The sequence below is a fragment of the Stegodyphus dumicola genome, chromosome 9 (assembly GCF_044657685.1).
Source record: "Stegodyphus dumicola isolate Sdum_Otavi_A_Nest chromosome 9, ASM4465768v1".
NCBI classification, from domain to species: Eukaryota; Metazoa; Arthropoda; class Arachnida; order Araneae; family Eresidae; genus Stegodyphus; species Stegodyphus dumicola.
Genome location: NC_140776.1, coordinates 149,014,854 through 149,031,010, shown reverse-complemented (window position 1 = coordinate 149,031,010; position 16,157 = coordinate 149,014,854). Strand labels below are relative to the sequence as shown.

General features: G+C 29.3%; 1 long non-coding RNA gene across 1 annotated transcript; it reads left to right on the top strand.

The window, feature by feature from the left end:
- Positions 1–9,369: 9,369 nt before the first annotated feature.
- Positions 9,370–15,907, top strand: LOC146995510 (uncharacterized). The gene is made up of 4 exons (XR_015043115.1): positions 9,370–9,518; positions 10,596–10,705; positions 13,577–13,619; positions 15,683–15,907. It is a non-coding gene; the product is annotated as an uncharacterized LOC146995510 (long non-coding RNA).
- Positions 15,908–16,157: the final 250 nt, after the last annotated feature.

Here is a 16,157-nt window from a genome sequence, read left to right as displayed (position 1 = left end):
AACCGAATACCTATTGTTCCGGCTAATAAGACTCATTTATAAAAATGCAAGTACCTCCTTTTTATTTTTTTGGAAGCAGAAGTCATGAAAAATTAGCAATGCCTTCGCCGGGAATCGAACCGCGGACCGATTATATTGTAAGTTTCGAGGAACAAAATGAGCCAAATCAAGTATGTCACATTAACATGCTTAAACCATATTACAAAAGACTAGAAATGATTAATATGATAACTGAAGTGGAAAGAGACTTAGAAATGGACATACCTCATATATCTTCCAATCCAAGTATATTAAATTTCTCGGACGTCATGGAGGAGAATGAACTCAAGAAAAGGTTTAAACCCCAGCAAATAGAAGATTTACGAAAGGTTTTATGGAAATATTCTGGTTGTTTTTCAAATAATCCTGGACTAACAAACTTAGTTTGTCACGATATTGAGCTATTAAATAACGAACCAATACAAATAAAGCCATGCAGAATGTCACTCCGACAGACTGAAATTCACAAAAAAGAAATACAGAAAATGCTCGATCTTAAAATTATAGAGCCGGGAGAATTGGACTATATATCTCCCATGATTTTGATAGAATCTTCAAACGATCCTTGGCCTTGTATTGATTATCGTAAACTCAGTGCTGTTACTAAAACTAAATACTATCATTTGCCTAATATTGAAGAACGTATCGAAACTGTTTCATAAGCAAAATATATTACCCTATTAGATTTATCTAGAGGCTACTGGCAAATTCCGTTAACAGAAAGAGCCCAAAGATATGCAACATTTCTAACAAGTTTTGGAAGTTTCAGGCCTCTACGTTTACCCTTTGGATTACAAAAGTGCCCCGTATTTTTTTAGCAAAGTTATGACTAAAGTCCTGGCTGGATGCGAAGGATTCGCTGTACCATACCTGGATGACATTGCCATTTACTCAGAAAACTGGGAAGAGCACCTTAAAAACTTAATTTCTGTTCTAGACAGAAAACAGAAAGCAAACTTACGACTGAAACCATCAAAATGTAAATTTGCGCAAGATCAAGTGAGATATCTAGACCATGTTGTGAGACAAGGACAACGAACCCCGGATGAAGTAAAGATCCTGGCTGTAAAGGAGGATCCTACACCTAAGACCAAAACAGAAGTACGTTCTTTTTTAGGGCTAGTAGGGTATTATCGCCAATATGTACCGAGAGTTTCGAAAATTGCTTCGCCCCTCACGGACGCTTTGAAGGGGGTAACAAAAAAAGGAAATATACAATCTCATGGAAGATTTGCTAGAATTTGTTAAAAATATCATCCTCGAAAATTCTATATTCGAATAGTGCATATTTTACTTTATTTACAGCAATATATGAATATTTGAATTAGGTTCACATTAATTAAGGCGTAACGATATAGATCGTCCAAAATAGTTCTAACCCTTTGTTGCATACAAATAATCTAGAGAAGTTAAACGAAAAGGTTTGTATTTTTTCGACTTAAAATAACCTTAGTAATAATAAAAAAAATTTATTTTATTCAAATTTCGTTTTAAATAATTGCTACAGTTTGTTCACTATAATGGACAGTATGCATATACAGTGTCTCACAAAAGTGATGGGACACTTGTGCTTTACAAAAGAAAACTGTAATAAAATAAATTAAAAAAACACGCAAACATTTTTTGTGGGTATGTTTCATACTTAAATTTAGTAACAATTATTACATAACATAAATTTTCTCAAAATATTAAAATAGTAATTTAATAAAAATACAATTGTTTGGAAAGGAGCATAAAATGGCTCACATAAGTGATGGGACACCATTAGATACTACTACGTACTACAATAGAAATATTTTGGGGTTTTTTATTTTTACTCAAAAGCAATTGGCAATAATTTATAAAATCGTCTGCAGTCTTTCTCTCCAGTTTGTTTTGGAATTTTTGTGTTTTTTAGTTCTGTGCAGCCATGAATGCTAAACGAAAAGAAACTTTGCCTGAAATTCGAAATTTAGTTATTAATTTGCATATTGAACGTGGAAAATCTATTAAAGAAACTGCTGAAACAGTTAACATGAGTCATTCAACAGTTTTCAATATCATTAAACGATATAAAAAGAATCATATGATTCAGAATAAAAGAAGGCCTGGCCGACCATCAAAGCTTTCCAATGGAATAAAGCGAATTATTATTCAAAATATTAAAAAAAATATTATTCAAAATATTAAAAAAAGAATGAGTGCTCCTAAAGTTGATGCTGATTTACAAGCATTATATAGAGTAATTGTTAATCCTGAGACTATTAGAAGAGTAATTCAATCTGCTGGATATCACGGTAGAGCAGCCAAAAAAAATTCTTCGTAAGTGAAAAGAATAGAAAACTGAGACTGGCTTTCGCAAAATCCAACATAAATAAGAACTCTGATTACTGGAATAAAGTTATATTTGCTGATGAGAGTAAATTTAATATATTTGGTTCTGACGGTAGAATCTTGGTGTAGAGAAACACCAGGAAAGAATTTCGCAAACAGAACTTGGTGCCAACAGTAAAACATGGTGGAGGAGGAGTTATGGTATTGGGGTGTATGTCGTCCGCTGGAGTTGGTAATCTTGTTTTTATTGACAGTATAATGGATCAACCCAAGTATATTGACATTTTAAATCAAAATTTGAAATTTTCAGCACGAAAATTGATCCTTCATAACGATTTTAAATTCTACCAGGACAATGACCCCAAGCACACTGCTTTGAACGTTAGATTCTGGCTGCTGTATAACTGTCCTGAAATAATAAAAACACCACCACAATCTCCAAACTTAAATCCCATAGAGAATATTTGGCAAGAATTGGAATCAAGAATTCGCAAACACACCATTTCTTCAAAACAACAATTAAAATCATTGCTTCAAGAAGAATGGGGTAAAATCACTCCAGAAATCACAAAAAAATTAGTGGAATCCATTAAATCACGTTTTAAAAGTAAAAGTAAATCCAACAAATTATTAAAACATTTTAAGAAGTAAAGTTTTTGGATAAATATTTGATGGAAAAGTAAGTGTCCCATCACTTATGTGAGCCATTTTTTGCTCCGTTCTAAACAATTGCATTTTTATTAAATTACTGTTTTAATGTTTTGAGAAAATGTATGTTATGTAATAATTGTTACTAAATTTAAGTATGAAACACACCCACAAAACATTTTTACATGTTTTTTTAATTTATTTTACTACAGTTTCCTTTCGTAAAGCACAAGTGTCCCATCACTTTTGTAAGACACTGTACGTACATGCATACAAATCGCTTCCCAACGATTTACGGTCATTGCATTTAAAATAATTTCTTGCCTTGTTTGCAGTAATCATTACCATCTTCTAAATGGTAAATCTACAGCTGAGATGTACATACAGATCCCCAAAATACCTTCATTTCGCCGATTGTGATTGAATTCATTTTGCTACGATTTTGTAACCTGTACCTATTGGATTCAAATGTCAAATGTTCTAGAAATTCCTTGCCAAACTTAAACATTTCCAGTGGTGTTTTGGCTTGATAAGCAATACATTTGGGTTTCAATTCACTCTTTTCGGTAGATCTTTATCTACCCACTCCACAATTTTCTCAAACTGACATTTAAAATAAAATGTCTAAAATTAATAATTATGAATAAAAAAGGGCAGTATAAGAAAATGTAAGCAATATTATATAATGTTTACTATGAGAAATTGTACTAACTTGAAAACAGAAGTAGCAGCCATTTTCCAAATAGCAGTGCTTTACTTAGTGATGCTATACAGCCATCTATGATCGACAGTTGAAAGTTCTAATAATATAGAATGAATAAACACAGGAATGGAATTTGTTAAGGTATTTACAGAAGAATAAACAAATTTAAACTTTTGTCTACTAAAGTGGACATGATGTAACAAAGGGTTAATGTTTATGGTACGAATATGAAGACAAAAATATAAAAGAACTTTAATGCTAAATCTCAATATAATTCATTGTTTATCATTAGAGCATAGATCAAATCGAAACAAAAAGTGCTATTCCATTCGTCATGAAATTCAAATTCCTTTGCATAATTTTTTTGGGGGGAAGAAAAACTTAGTACTCTATCTTGGCAGAAGCATTTTCATAATGCATTGTACATATTCTCAAATTCCACTATATTTTCAAAATGATATTTTTAGAGAAATGTATGAAAAGGTGTAGAAGGGAAAACACAATTCGAAAAGATAAATTTGAGACGTATTTACTGGGAGAAGATTCAAATAGGATCACAGAAAAAAAAGTCAGAAAGGGAAAATCCAGAAAACGACAGATGGCTACAAAACAAAGCAACTTTTTTGAGCCTAGAGAAATAAATTCGAAACTTTAAGGAATAAAATCCGAATTGTTTTTTGTCAGTCTTGAATCTTATTTATTACAAAATAGTGTAATAAAATGTGTTGTTTAACTTGGTCTTGTTTGCAGCCAATTTAATTTTAGTTTCAAAATATTTATCTACATTTAAATTTATTTCAACTGTTACGAATTTCGCGAGAAAGATATATAGGTAAGTAACAATATAGTAGACGGTAACGGTAAAATTTCCGTACTGTTGCCAGAACTACAAAAACGGAGATATAAAACATTTTTGTCATAAGAAATTGAAATTGTTTTTGTTTAAATATTTAAAGTTTAAGATATTTTTTGTTTAAGGGGACGGTGGACGATGATTTTAGCAAAAATCGACCAAAAATTGGGAAATAAAAATTTCATATGATAATATTCTTCGTTTTTAACTCTATCGTCAACAAAAACCCGCTTTTATGTAAAATTATTTTTAAAGAAGTTATAAGCGTTTGAATACGCTTGTTTACCTTTTTTGCATAGTAAGATATAAATGTGTAAGGTTATGAAGACTGCAATTTATGCAATTTCGTTTCACTGATGAGTTACCCAGACATTCTAAATACCCAACAGTTGTCATATCATTATTTTTCTTTTTTTGAAAGTGTAGCATTGCTAAAAATATGAAACCTAAATCTAATTCAATGATGAAAAACAAATCAACAGTATATGTTTTATCCAAAATATTCCGGTGTATCAATGACTAGCCAGTAATCAGCTTTTAGCATGATCCATATCTGAAAAAATACAAAACACTAACGAGAGTTCACATAGCGACATTTGGAAGAGCTGCCCGAAGGAAACATTTGTATTGAAAACAGACTCGAAATAGCTGTTATCACAGCAATTAGTGACTTCAATTTTGAGTGTTCAAATACTTTGGATATGGAACATAAAGATATAAATCCATGTTCAATATCTATTGGTCAGAGGCAAGATAAATGTCGTATACATCAAAGCAAAAAGAGGAGTTCGACTGGATACAAGAAAAGATGAATTACCAAAAGAACTATGTAAGGTAGGTAAACATAATGAAAACGTAAATGAGGAAGGTGAAACATATGGTGCAGGACGTTTTTTAAAGTGATTCTTAGTTTTAAAAAAAAGTATTTGGATGAATTTAGTGAAAGTGTTCGAGAAAATTTCTAAAATAATATTAAGTATTTCTTGCCATTCTACGATTTTATTAGTAAAACCATTCTTTATGCATACGTAAAATAATGTTAAAATGTTTTATATTAAATAAAATTATATATTAGGACATGTTAAGAAGTAAATATGCTTAAAATGTATTTTTCTCACAATGAAATTATTACATTTATTATTACATTACAAGTCCAATTAAAGTGTTTTAAAGTGGGAAATTTTGTCCAAAATTCAGGTATATGTGAAAGAAATATTAATTAAAAACTAACATTTTATGCAATTCACTAATTGATACCAAGTTGTGTTTGCAATGCATTTTTAATAAAAATAAAGTAAAAATAACAAGAAACGGAAAAAAATTAAGTCGCATGGAGCATTTTGAAAAAATTTTTAAAAATTCAAAAGAAATTTGAAAAAATATTAAATTGCAATGATCCAAAAATTTTTTTCAAAGATATTTGATATAATTATAGTAAAATATACATGCATTCAAAATTTCATAATTCTATGACAATAATTAAAAAGTATTTGAACGTCCACTGTCCCCTTAAGCGTTTTAAATAACCATATCAAATATTAATATATGCATTTCGCAGTAACAAAATACTTACAGCTTTCGTGTTTCTTCAAAAACTTTTTACGGCGAAACTATAATTAAGATTAAATGCAAACTTTTAATTTGCGTGAAAAATAATTTTTACTTCCTTGTGCGAAATAAAGGAAGTATTATAATCATGAAACATTTTGATATCATATTTCAAAGAAAATATCAATTTTTACCGCTCTCGAATCTATCTAAATGATGTTTTGCATGGTATATGCGTTTGTACGAACAGAATAAATGTCTCTTTCTTCCAAAGTGGATTTAAAATGAATTCAGAAAAGAATTTTTTGTGATGTCTGTATGTATCTCGTCTAAATCAAAAATTTCTATAGATGTAACAAAAAATAAAGTGTAAAAAAACATTTTTTAATAAAAATTAAATGTGAAATCTTTCAGATTTTACATTACTCATTTCAGATTTACATTCAGATTTTACATTAAAATGCCAAAACAATGTGGTGGCAAAGGGGCGTTTTTTTAACGTTTTGTGTGCTACCTTTATTTAATAACCATCATGTTAATAAATAAAGCACTTACACAATAAAATTCTTTTGTACAGTATTGCCAGTGCTCGCTTTAAAATCGTTGAGTTTGTTAATCAAAAATTCATTAAAGTGTTACAAAATATGAAATCGATAATAAAAACAAATTTCAAATCCAAATTTGGCCTTCCAGGTGCCCATCTTCAGTGGAAGATTACATTATTCAAAATTTGATGACTCTAGGTACCGTTCTTTTATCTCAATGCGAGAAACATACATACATACATTTATGCAGATTCTTCATTATTTAACTTCCTTAAATTTAACACAGGGCTCTAATATTTGGTGGCAACAATTTGAAAAATGAATCAACATTTACAGTGAACCAGCGCAAAATGCCAAAACGAAATTAATAGCCCTTCTGGGCTAACGCCTTTTGGGCTAATAATGTTTTTCTTCACCAAAAGCAAACTTTGTCTCAAGATCCGGCACGAAAAATTAAAAAAATATTTAAAACACATTTTTTATAATCTTCAAAAGATATATTTTTCTGTATCATGCTACATTTTTAGGCATTTCAAAAACAAATTGTAAGTATAATTAGTCCAAAGGGATTTGAATCCCGCAGGGGATTTGAGTACTTTCGTTTTGGCATTTTGCGTCGGACTCCTATAAATGTCGGTTCACTTTTACAACTGTTGCCACAAGGTGTTAGAGTCTTGCATTATATATGAAGAAATTAAATAATGAAAAATCTGCATAAATGTAGGTCTATTTCTCGCATTGTGATAAAACAACTGTATCTAGAGCCATCCAAGTTTGAATGACGTAATCCTACTGCGAATATGGGCATCTGAAATCCCAAATTTGAAATTTGGAATTTGTTTTATTATCGATTTCATATTTTGTAAAACTTTAACGAATTTTTAAATAACAAACTCTACGATTTGAAAGCGAGCAATGGCAACACTCTACGGAGGGGGGGCGGGGAACCTTTTTATTTGTGTCGAACTGTGTATCGTAAATTCTAAAGATAGGCTCATTTTAAAATTATTTTGCGACATTGCTATTGAACTAAATTTTATGGTTCAAGTGCAAAGAACATGATGTTTAATAAATAAAGGTAACACAAAAAACGTTAAAAAACGCACCTTTGGACGTAATTTAAAATCTGAAACATTTCAGATTTTTTTTTAAAATTTTATTGTTGAAAAGTATTAATTAGGTATTTTATTTTGCATTTTATCTGATAGATTCCTTGCGCCTCCCTGTTTATAAATTTTGTTTTCGTTTTATGAGTTTATGTTTTGTTGATTTTACATCCTTGTACGAAGTAAAAAGGAAGTATTCCCAAGCAGCACGTCTCCAAAAATATACGTATAATTTTGGTGAAATAAGGGTATGGTATTTTTTGCACGTTACTTTTACGAAATTTATACGAATGAAAAAGGCTGAAGTTACTGTTAACTCTTGATCGTTATTTTCCACACGTTATTTTTACGAAAATTATACGAATCCGAATGTACTGATAAAACTACCGCCATGATGGTATATTTTATTCGTCACTTTTACGCATATTATACGAATCCGAATGTTCTGAAAGAAACTACTGCCTTTATGGTATATTTCATTCGTCACTTTTACGGATATTATACGAAGTCTAAAAAGATTGAAAATGAAGTTTATTAATTCAAAATATTTAGTGTATTTCTGGCATTTCACTTTGTTTTCCTTGTCCACGAACATGAAAAAAGGGGCAGTCATTTATGAGGCTAAAATTTTTCTATAAATTTTAACATGTGAGCAAAATCTTTACGTGCATTTTTGCAAAAAATTATATTTTCTTAATTTAAACATCTTCAAAATAACTTATTTATTTTCTTATATCAAATTTGTTATTTTTATTCATATCAACACTTATATTAATTTACACAATTTAATTTCTTTTATGAAAATCCTATTACCCATTTAACTGGAATAAGCTGTATATTAAATTTGTGTACTTACTGAGTTTGATACAATACTCTCCTTATTTTATTTAGCAAATGTGGGCAATTGAATTGGAATAAGACTAGCAAATCTTTCATGTCGAGGAATATAATAATAAATACAGCAGAAGATGCTCGAAACCGTTTAACTTCTTGAACAATAGTTTAATGTAGACCAAAGGATCATTAATTATAATCAAAGATATACTAATATTTTTATTTAATAATAATAATAATAACTCTACGAAATTGCAAGCTGAATCCTGATATTTTACATATATTTCAGCTCCTTTAATCTTTGTTATAAAAATCATATGAGGCTAATTTTTTTAAATTTTGTTTAATGTACGGAAAAAATGATATAGCGATTTTAATAATTTTTATATGAGGAAAAAATTAATAAATAATGTAAATAAATAATTATATTATATTTTATATTTTTCCTGAAACAGTTAAAGACATTCTTAATATGGAGATCTACAGAATAAGTACAAGGGTCCAGTTAAATGAACTCAAAATTTGCATAGTTAATTTTACGCTATAAAAATTAACCGGATTTACGATTATACACTGAGCATGCGCATATACAGACATTTCTATTTTTCGTAGAAAAATTTAATTATTACCTTAATACAGAGATGCTGTGAATATAAATTTATATAATGCAAAAGTAAGTTTATTTCATATGCTAATTTAGAGGCTTTCTTAATATGTTTAATTATAAAGAAAAAAAAAAGCGTTGCAATTCTTGTTCACTGACCAATGGCAAAGCAGACACTTTCTACTTCCGGTTGTGGCGGGATATTTGTGAAGTCAGCACTCAGCAATGGCGGTCGAAAAGAATGGTAAAGTCGCAAAGAATACTGTTTGTTCGTGGATTGGCGTTTGTGACAGAATCCATCGAAGTTACTAATTATTTGAAGAAAGTAAGTGAATATTTTATATTTTCAGTGTTTAATACTCGTACCTTTTTCACCTATATAAAATTTTATAAATAGCGTCTGTGTAGGAAATGTGATTTTCCATGTGTTGTTCTTTTGTGTACGTGCCTAATGATTCATTTTCAGGATTTGGTACTGTTAAATTTTGCACTAGTCTGTTTCTTACTGTTTGTGTCACTCCTTTTTGTATGTGTCTCACCTTTTTATAGTTATATTATTTTTACTCAAACGTTTTAATATTTATCTTAAAGCATACTGTAATTAAGCAGGAAATAGCTTTTAATGGAAAAAGAAAGGCAATATTAACATGACTAATTGTTCAGAAATCTGTTATGGAAATGTTATCTACCTTATGCCAAAAAATAAAGCATGTAACTTTCATTTATTTATGAAATTCAAAATTTTTTATTTGCTTAGTGTTTTCCCTAAAAATAATTTAATTTCTTATTTTTGAATTTAGTTTTATAAATTTGCTTTAATATATAATCTTTAACTCAAAGATATTGTGCTATTAAAAAAGGAAACTTTATGCCATAGAAACACAGGTACTTTGTTCCAAATCTGTGTTCATTTTTTTTTATATATATACTGAATTTTTATGCACTAGTAATTACTGAAATATATCCTTTCATGAATAATAAGTAAGTCCTAAGTCCTTTCATGAATGCATTTCTTTTTTGTTTGTTTGATTTTGTTGTTTTAAAAGATCTGCCATAGTTAAAGAAAGAAAATAAAGTAAGAATGCTTTACTTTCAGTTTTGAATAAATTTATTACTATTTACTGCAGCTTCAAGTTTCTCTAAACATAATTTTCGAAGTCAAAACTTGATAGTTATATTGATTATTAGACTTGCATGAAAAAATTTATTGAAAAATTGGTATTTGATCTAAAATACCTTAAATTATTTGAATGATATTTTACAAAATCATGTATTTTGATATAACTAGATAGTTAAAAAAATTTAAATTGTAAATGTGCAGAAATGCTTATATAAAACCAAGAAATTGTTTATATTTTTGTTGCTTTTTCCCTTGTAAATTAATTATCTATATATATTACAGTCTGGGGAGTCAGCAGCCTGCTGAATTGTAGTAAACGAGACGTCCAATCTACTAGACCATCAAAGATGCAGATTTGGATTTTCTAGTTCATAGTTATTGAAATCGTAATGGTATGTTTGTTTAAATTAGTACTGTTTATGAATGTGATAAAAATAAATTCTGATAAGATAAGAAATGATTTATTTTCTATTAATTATGAACTGTAAATAATGTAACAAATTTTCTTCATAGTATATTTACTAAACATTTATATATATATATATATATATATATATAAAAGGGAGGTAGTCTTATTTATACAATTCTTGCAGAGATACCAAGAAATAAAACATTTCAGGAATTTTCACTCAGTATATCTTGATGTGTAAAATCGTGTTGTTCAATGCCATATTACTTTTTCACAGGAAAGTAATTTTATTGATCTAACATCTGCATAAATCAAACTTTTTTAAGAATGATTACAGTTTCTAAGCTAACTTAAAATTTTCAGATTTAGAAAATGTATGTTTAATGTAGCATTAGTTTTCCATGGAATAGAAAAGGTTTTCAAAATGTTCAGTTGTTAGAGGGAAATAATATAAATGAGATTGTCCTGATACAGTTTCAGCTGGAAATGAAACTGAATTTTCGGATAGTGAAGATTTCATTTAAGAATTCGGTACTTTTCCGTTTCGCCGGCGCAAATCTCGCCAAGCAGACTTTATTGGCGACAACATAAAGTACACACATAAAAAATGTTAGTTCTAAGAATTGTTTATTTTGAAGGCACAGACATTTTAATATCGTTTAAAATTCTGTAAAAGGCCAATAAATTTTAAAAAAGGACATTCATTTAAGAATTTACTATGCTTTCATGGTTCAACATCCTGATTCGCCAGTTCGTATCACGCGATCCCAAGTGATTTCATCTCACGTAAACAACGCTACAAAATTCTAATTCTCTCAGTAATTATCTACATTAATTTCAAGTTAAATCTTAATTTAGAATACAAGTTTAAATGCAAGAATTATTTCAATTCGTAGGAATAGCTTACTCAGAAATTATGTAAAACCGCAGTGCTTTACTTCGCTAGTGCATTCTCATTAAATTTGACGAATTTGACCGTTGACTTTGCCTTTTCTATATTTCGTCTTCGGGTGAGGTGTGTGATTGCATCCTAATTGACTTAATTACCACGAATGGCCTTAGGGCATAAAATTGAACCATCTGGTAAAAATTCTATGTAATTGTATGCCAGCATTGAAAATAAAACCCAATTAATCTGATAAAAAATGGCTTCGACTTTTTTTGAAAATGAAGTGTAAAAGGTTACCAGCGAAGATATTTCGTTTGGCATCAGTTGTACCATTATTGGCGACTTTATCGCCTGCGCCGGCCAAACAGAAAAGTACCAAGAATTCTGATAAAACTGATTAATGTAATTCCTCTGCATTTAAAAATTCTAATAAAACTGATTAATGCAAATCCTCTGCATTTAAGAATTCTAATGAAACTGAATAATGTAAATCCTATGATTCATGTAGGTATTCTTCTGTTATCAGGAGATTCAGAAATGTGTGTTTATATGCATGCATTTTTAAATGTAGGTGCTCGTGTGTGCATGTGTATATTCTTTATGTATGTATGTGTATATGCGCATACATGCATATACACATGCTTACATATCTACAGTGGAACCCTGAGATACGAGTTTAATTCGTTCCAGCATTCAACTGGTATAGCGAATTTCTCGTATCTAGAAACAAGCTTCCCCATTGAAAATAATGGAAATTCAGTTAACCCGTTCCACACCCCAAAAAATATCAATTTTTATATCATCATTATTTTAATATCAAGTCAATTTTTCCTAATAAATAACACTGGTAAATAATATAACAATAGTTTAACTTTGTTACCAACATTTTAACTCATTCATTCTCATTAATCCACACCAACAACAGCTTCTCAACATCTAGGAGTACTTTTATGGTGCTTGGAAGCAACGATAATTCCTTTGGCTACATCAGGTTTCTTAATTTCTTCCTGCTTCTTCAGAATAGTATATATTTTCGATATTGAAAGGCCGCAAGTCTTCGCCAATTCCGTCACCATGCTTATGTTTATCTACGATTTCTTTCTTGATATCGACGGCCATGGCCTCCTTATTTTTCTTTGCAGCACTATCTGAGGCAACAATTTTCTTGCGAGGCATCTTGAAATAATTATTTTCACGTTAAATGTCAAAACAATTAATTACAAGTGCACAAACACGTATATAAAAGAACACTGAGTGATCTGACGAGGGGATTCCCCGAGTTGAGCCGGATAGGGAAATGGCGCCACCCATACCAACAGCCTGGCTCATTGCTCGTTACTCGAATTAATCTCGTATTTTGCTCATACTTTCCTCGTATCTCGAGGTTTCATTGTACATTTCTGAATCCCATCCTAATAACGGAGGAGTACCTTTGCCAGTATTGCAACAGAGCTAGAATGAATTATTGTGTTAAATATGTGGAAATTGCATGCTTAAAGTACTGTTATTTTCTAAAAATATTATGTATGTCTATTTTTTACAAGAAGAAAAAATAGCTAAAAGCTGTTAATTTACTCGGATTTATTAGTCCAAAGGGGCTTTGTCCCTAAAGAACTATTGTTTTTGTTTTGCATTGGTTCACTATAAATATCTGTTTCACTTTTCAAACTGTTCCTACCAAATGTTAGAGTCCCTAGTGTGGGATTAATACTCTCTATCTTAGTGCCCTCTATAACCTGTATAACCTATAAGGATTGCCAGTTTAGGCGAGATATCTAGGTATTCATCATAATACGTACCTTATTTTTTATTATTTTTAAATTAAATTGAAAGTAATAAACTAGTTTTCAAGAATGGAGTTAAACTAGATTTGCATTCAACTCTGGTTTATTGTATTATTGATGTTTTGCTGTAACAAATATGAATTTTTTGTTTAAGTATAATAATTTAAAATGTTTTTTCTAGAGAATGAAGTACTGCCACTAAGGTAAAGGTGCTAACTTGCAAGGTAATTTTCTATTCTACATTGACTCAATCTTTATGTCCTGTTACAGATATATTGGCAGAAATAATGAAAACCTGACATTCAAAAAGAAAAATAATAATGTTGAATGTAGTATATTAGATGGTTAACTGAGGTTTGGCAACTCATTAATAATCTTACACATATTGAGTACGAATAACTTTGACTATTACCGGTATTTTCAATAGTATAAAATTAGGCAAGAAAGCAGTTTTAGCTTAGCACTGATTTTAAATACAACTCTCTTACCAATATTGGTTTGACAAAGGTAAAATATAATTGAATTTAATAAGTTGGAAATACTGTCTGTCTTTCCATGAGTTAAAAAATAATTTCAAATAAAATTTCTTTTTTTCAGTTTTTCATGTTATTTGTTTAATGTTATTGTAATCTGATTTATCATATTTAGTCACATATTCCATCCCTCTTTGCACTATAGTATATAATTCAAAGGACTTATCAGTTTCAGCAATATTTTTTTTACCAGTATACATTTTTACCATAACTCTGTTTCTAAATCATATCCTGAAAAATTAAAGAGTAAAGTACACAAAGAAGGAAAATATGCAAGTAAATAATGGCATTTAGTGTTGTTTATGTGTCTAATATTTGTACTAGATTGTAAAAGTTATATAATTCTATTAGCTTTTTTAAATTATTCTTTTTGAAATTCAGGTGCTTCTTTGCACCCAAATGGTTAAAGCCCTGGTGTGACTTTGGTACTTTGATCTAACTTCTATTCCTAATAAATAATCTAGCTGCATACAGTTTACTCAATTTCTGCTATGTGTAAGGTAAACAATATTAGCTTTTTTTAAATATATCTTTTACAACTATTCCATCAGGTAGATTTCTTTCATATTTTGCCTTAATTGAGTCATCCTGCTAATTAAGAATTTATTAAAGTTAATATGTTAAGTTTTTGTGTGTATAATTCATTTTAAGTATGTGCAAGCAAATGCATACATTAACAGTTACGTAGAATTATGTTTTGGGTATCAAATTCAGAAAATTTGGGGCTGTTTTTAGAAGATTTATTAATGATTTATACTATATTAATATTGGTAAAAAAATTCTGTGGCTTTTATATGAGAGTATATATTTTAAAATAGCTGCATGATATGGTAGAGGTAAAAAGCTTCATGTGGACCATAAATTAATATTATGTGGCAATTTTTCATTTATTTAATAAAGAAAATATTCAAGCCACAATTAAAATTTTTTCACTGGATTATTTGCATACAAAGTTTGCAGCAAATATTTCCTGCAACAGAAGTGACAATTTTTATTTTGCCAAGACAGGAAATTTAGTTAGTGAAAGCAGTAACCCTATTTTGAGATGTTAAACAGGAAGGCAAATTTTTGAATTTAAATTGATTTTTGAAGGAAGACTTATTTAGTCTTGCTATCATTCTACGTGGCTCTTAACTTTTTTATGGTATTTATAATTTTATTGTTATTCAACATTCTGTTTGCTTAGAATGCACATGAATGTAGACTTAAAATATTTTATATTGCAAACTGAGATGCCATTGTTATCATAATTAAAGATTTTTGCTCTGATTTTGGAGGAATTTACTGATAATACTTTTGATTGTGTATTGGTTTCTGGTTTATTGAAATGTGTAAAATAGCCTGTTAATGCATATACGTATGTTAATGACATGTATATGTTTATGAAGTATTCTGTTATATGTATATAGTGTTGTGATTAGTTTTCTGCTTACTCTTTATTTAAGAAAAAGTTATCTGTAAGAAAGTGAATATTCTTTACTATATGTAGGAGTAAAATTGAAAAGGCTAATGCAATATAATTAATACAAAATTAAGTTTTTTCTCATGTACTTAAATACAAACATAGCCATTAAAGACTTTCTCAACCTTGCAGTTCTAAACAAATCTTAAGTATTTTTCACTTGAAATTATAGGCATTGTGTAATGAAATACTCAGTGCATTTTATATGCATCTTTTAATACTTCAACTATATTTAAAAACTGAAAACCTCTGAAGTGTGAAATTATTACAAATTTTTCTTTTTCTTGTTTAGGAGCTGTTCTCAAAACATTGGGTGACAAAGAATTCACTTTTACAAAAATCGAGCAGGATATTAAAGACAGCGAACTATAGAACAAATATGGCGAAGCTGCATGAAGTCTATGTTGAATTTTATTATTGAAAAAAATATGCTCTTCAGATTTAATGTTAGTTTTTATTGTTTAACAGTAATTGCAGTTTTTGAATACTTGTAAAATAAACCTAATTCTTAAATTAATTTCATGTGTATTTCTTTTGCAAGTATTACAGTTCATAATACTTCAAACAACTTGAAATTTTATACTTTTTAATTTATGTGGGATATGTTCATAATAATTTTATAATTTAAATAACTCATTGTCATCATATGAGCATAATCTAAAATGCACAGCGTTTGATGACAAATTAATAAAAAATTAGCCAGCTTCTAATTGCTTTCTTTTGTCCAGTTTCCTCTTTTTAAATCATTTAATACCATAAAGCTATTT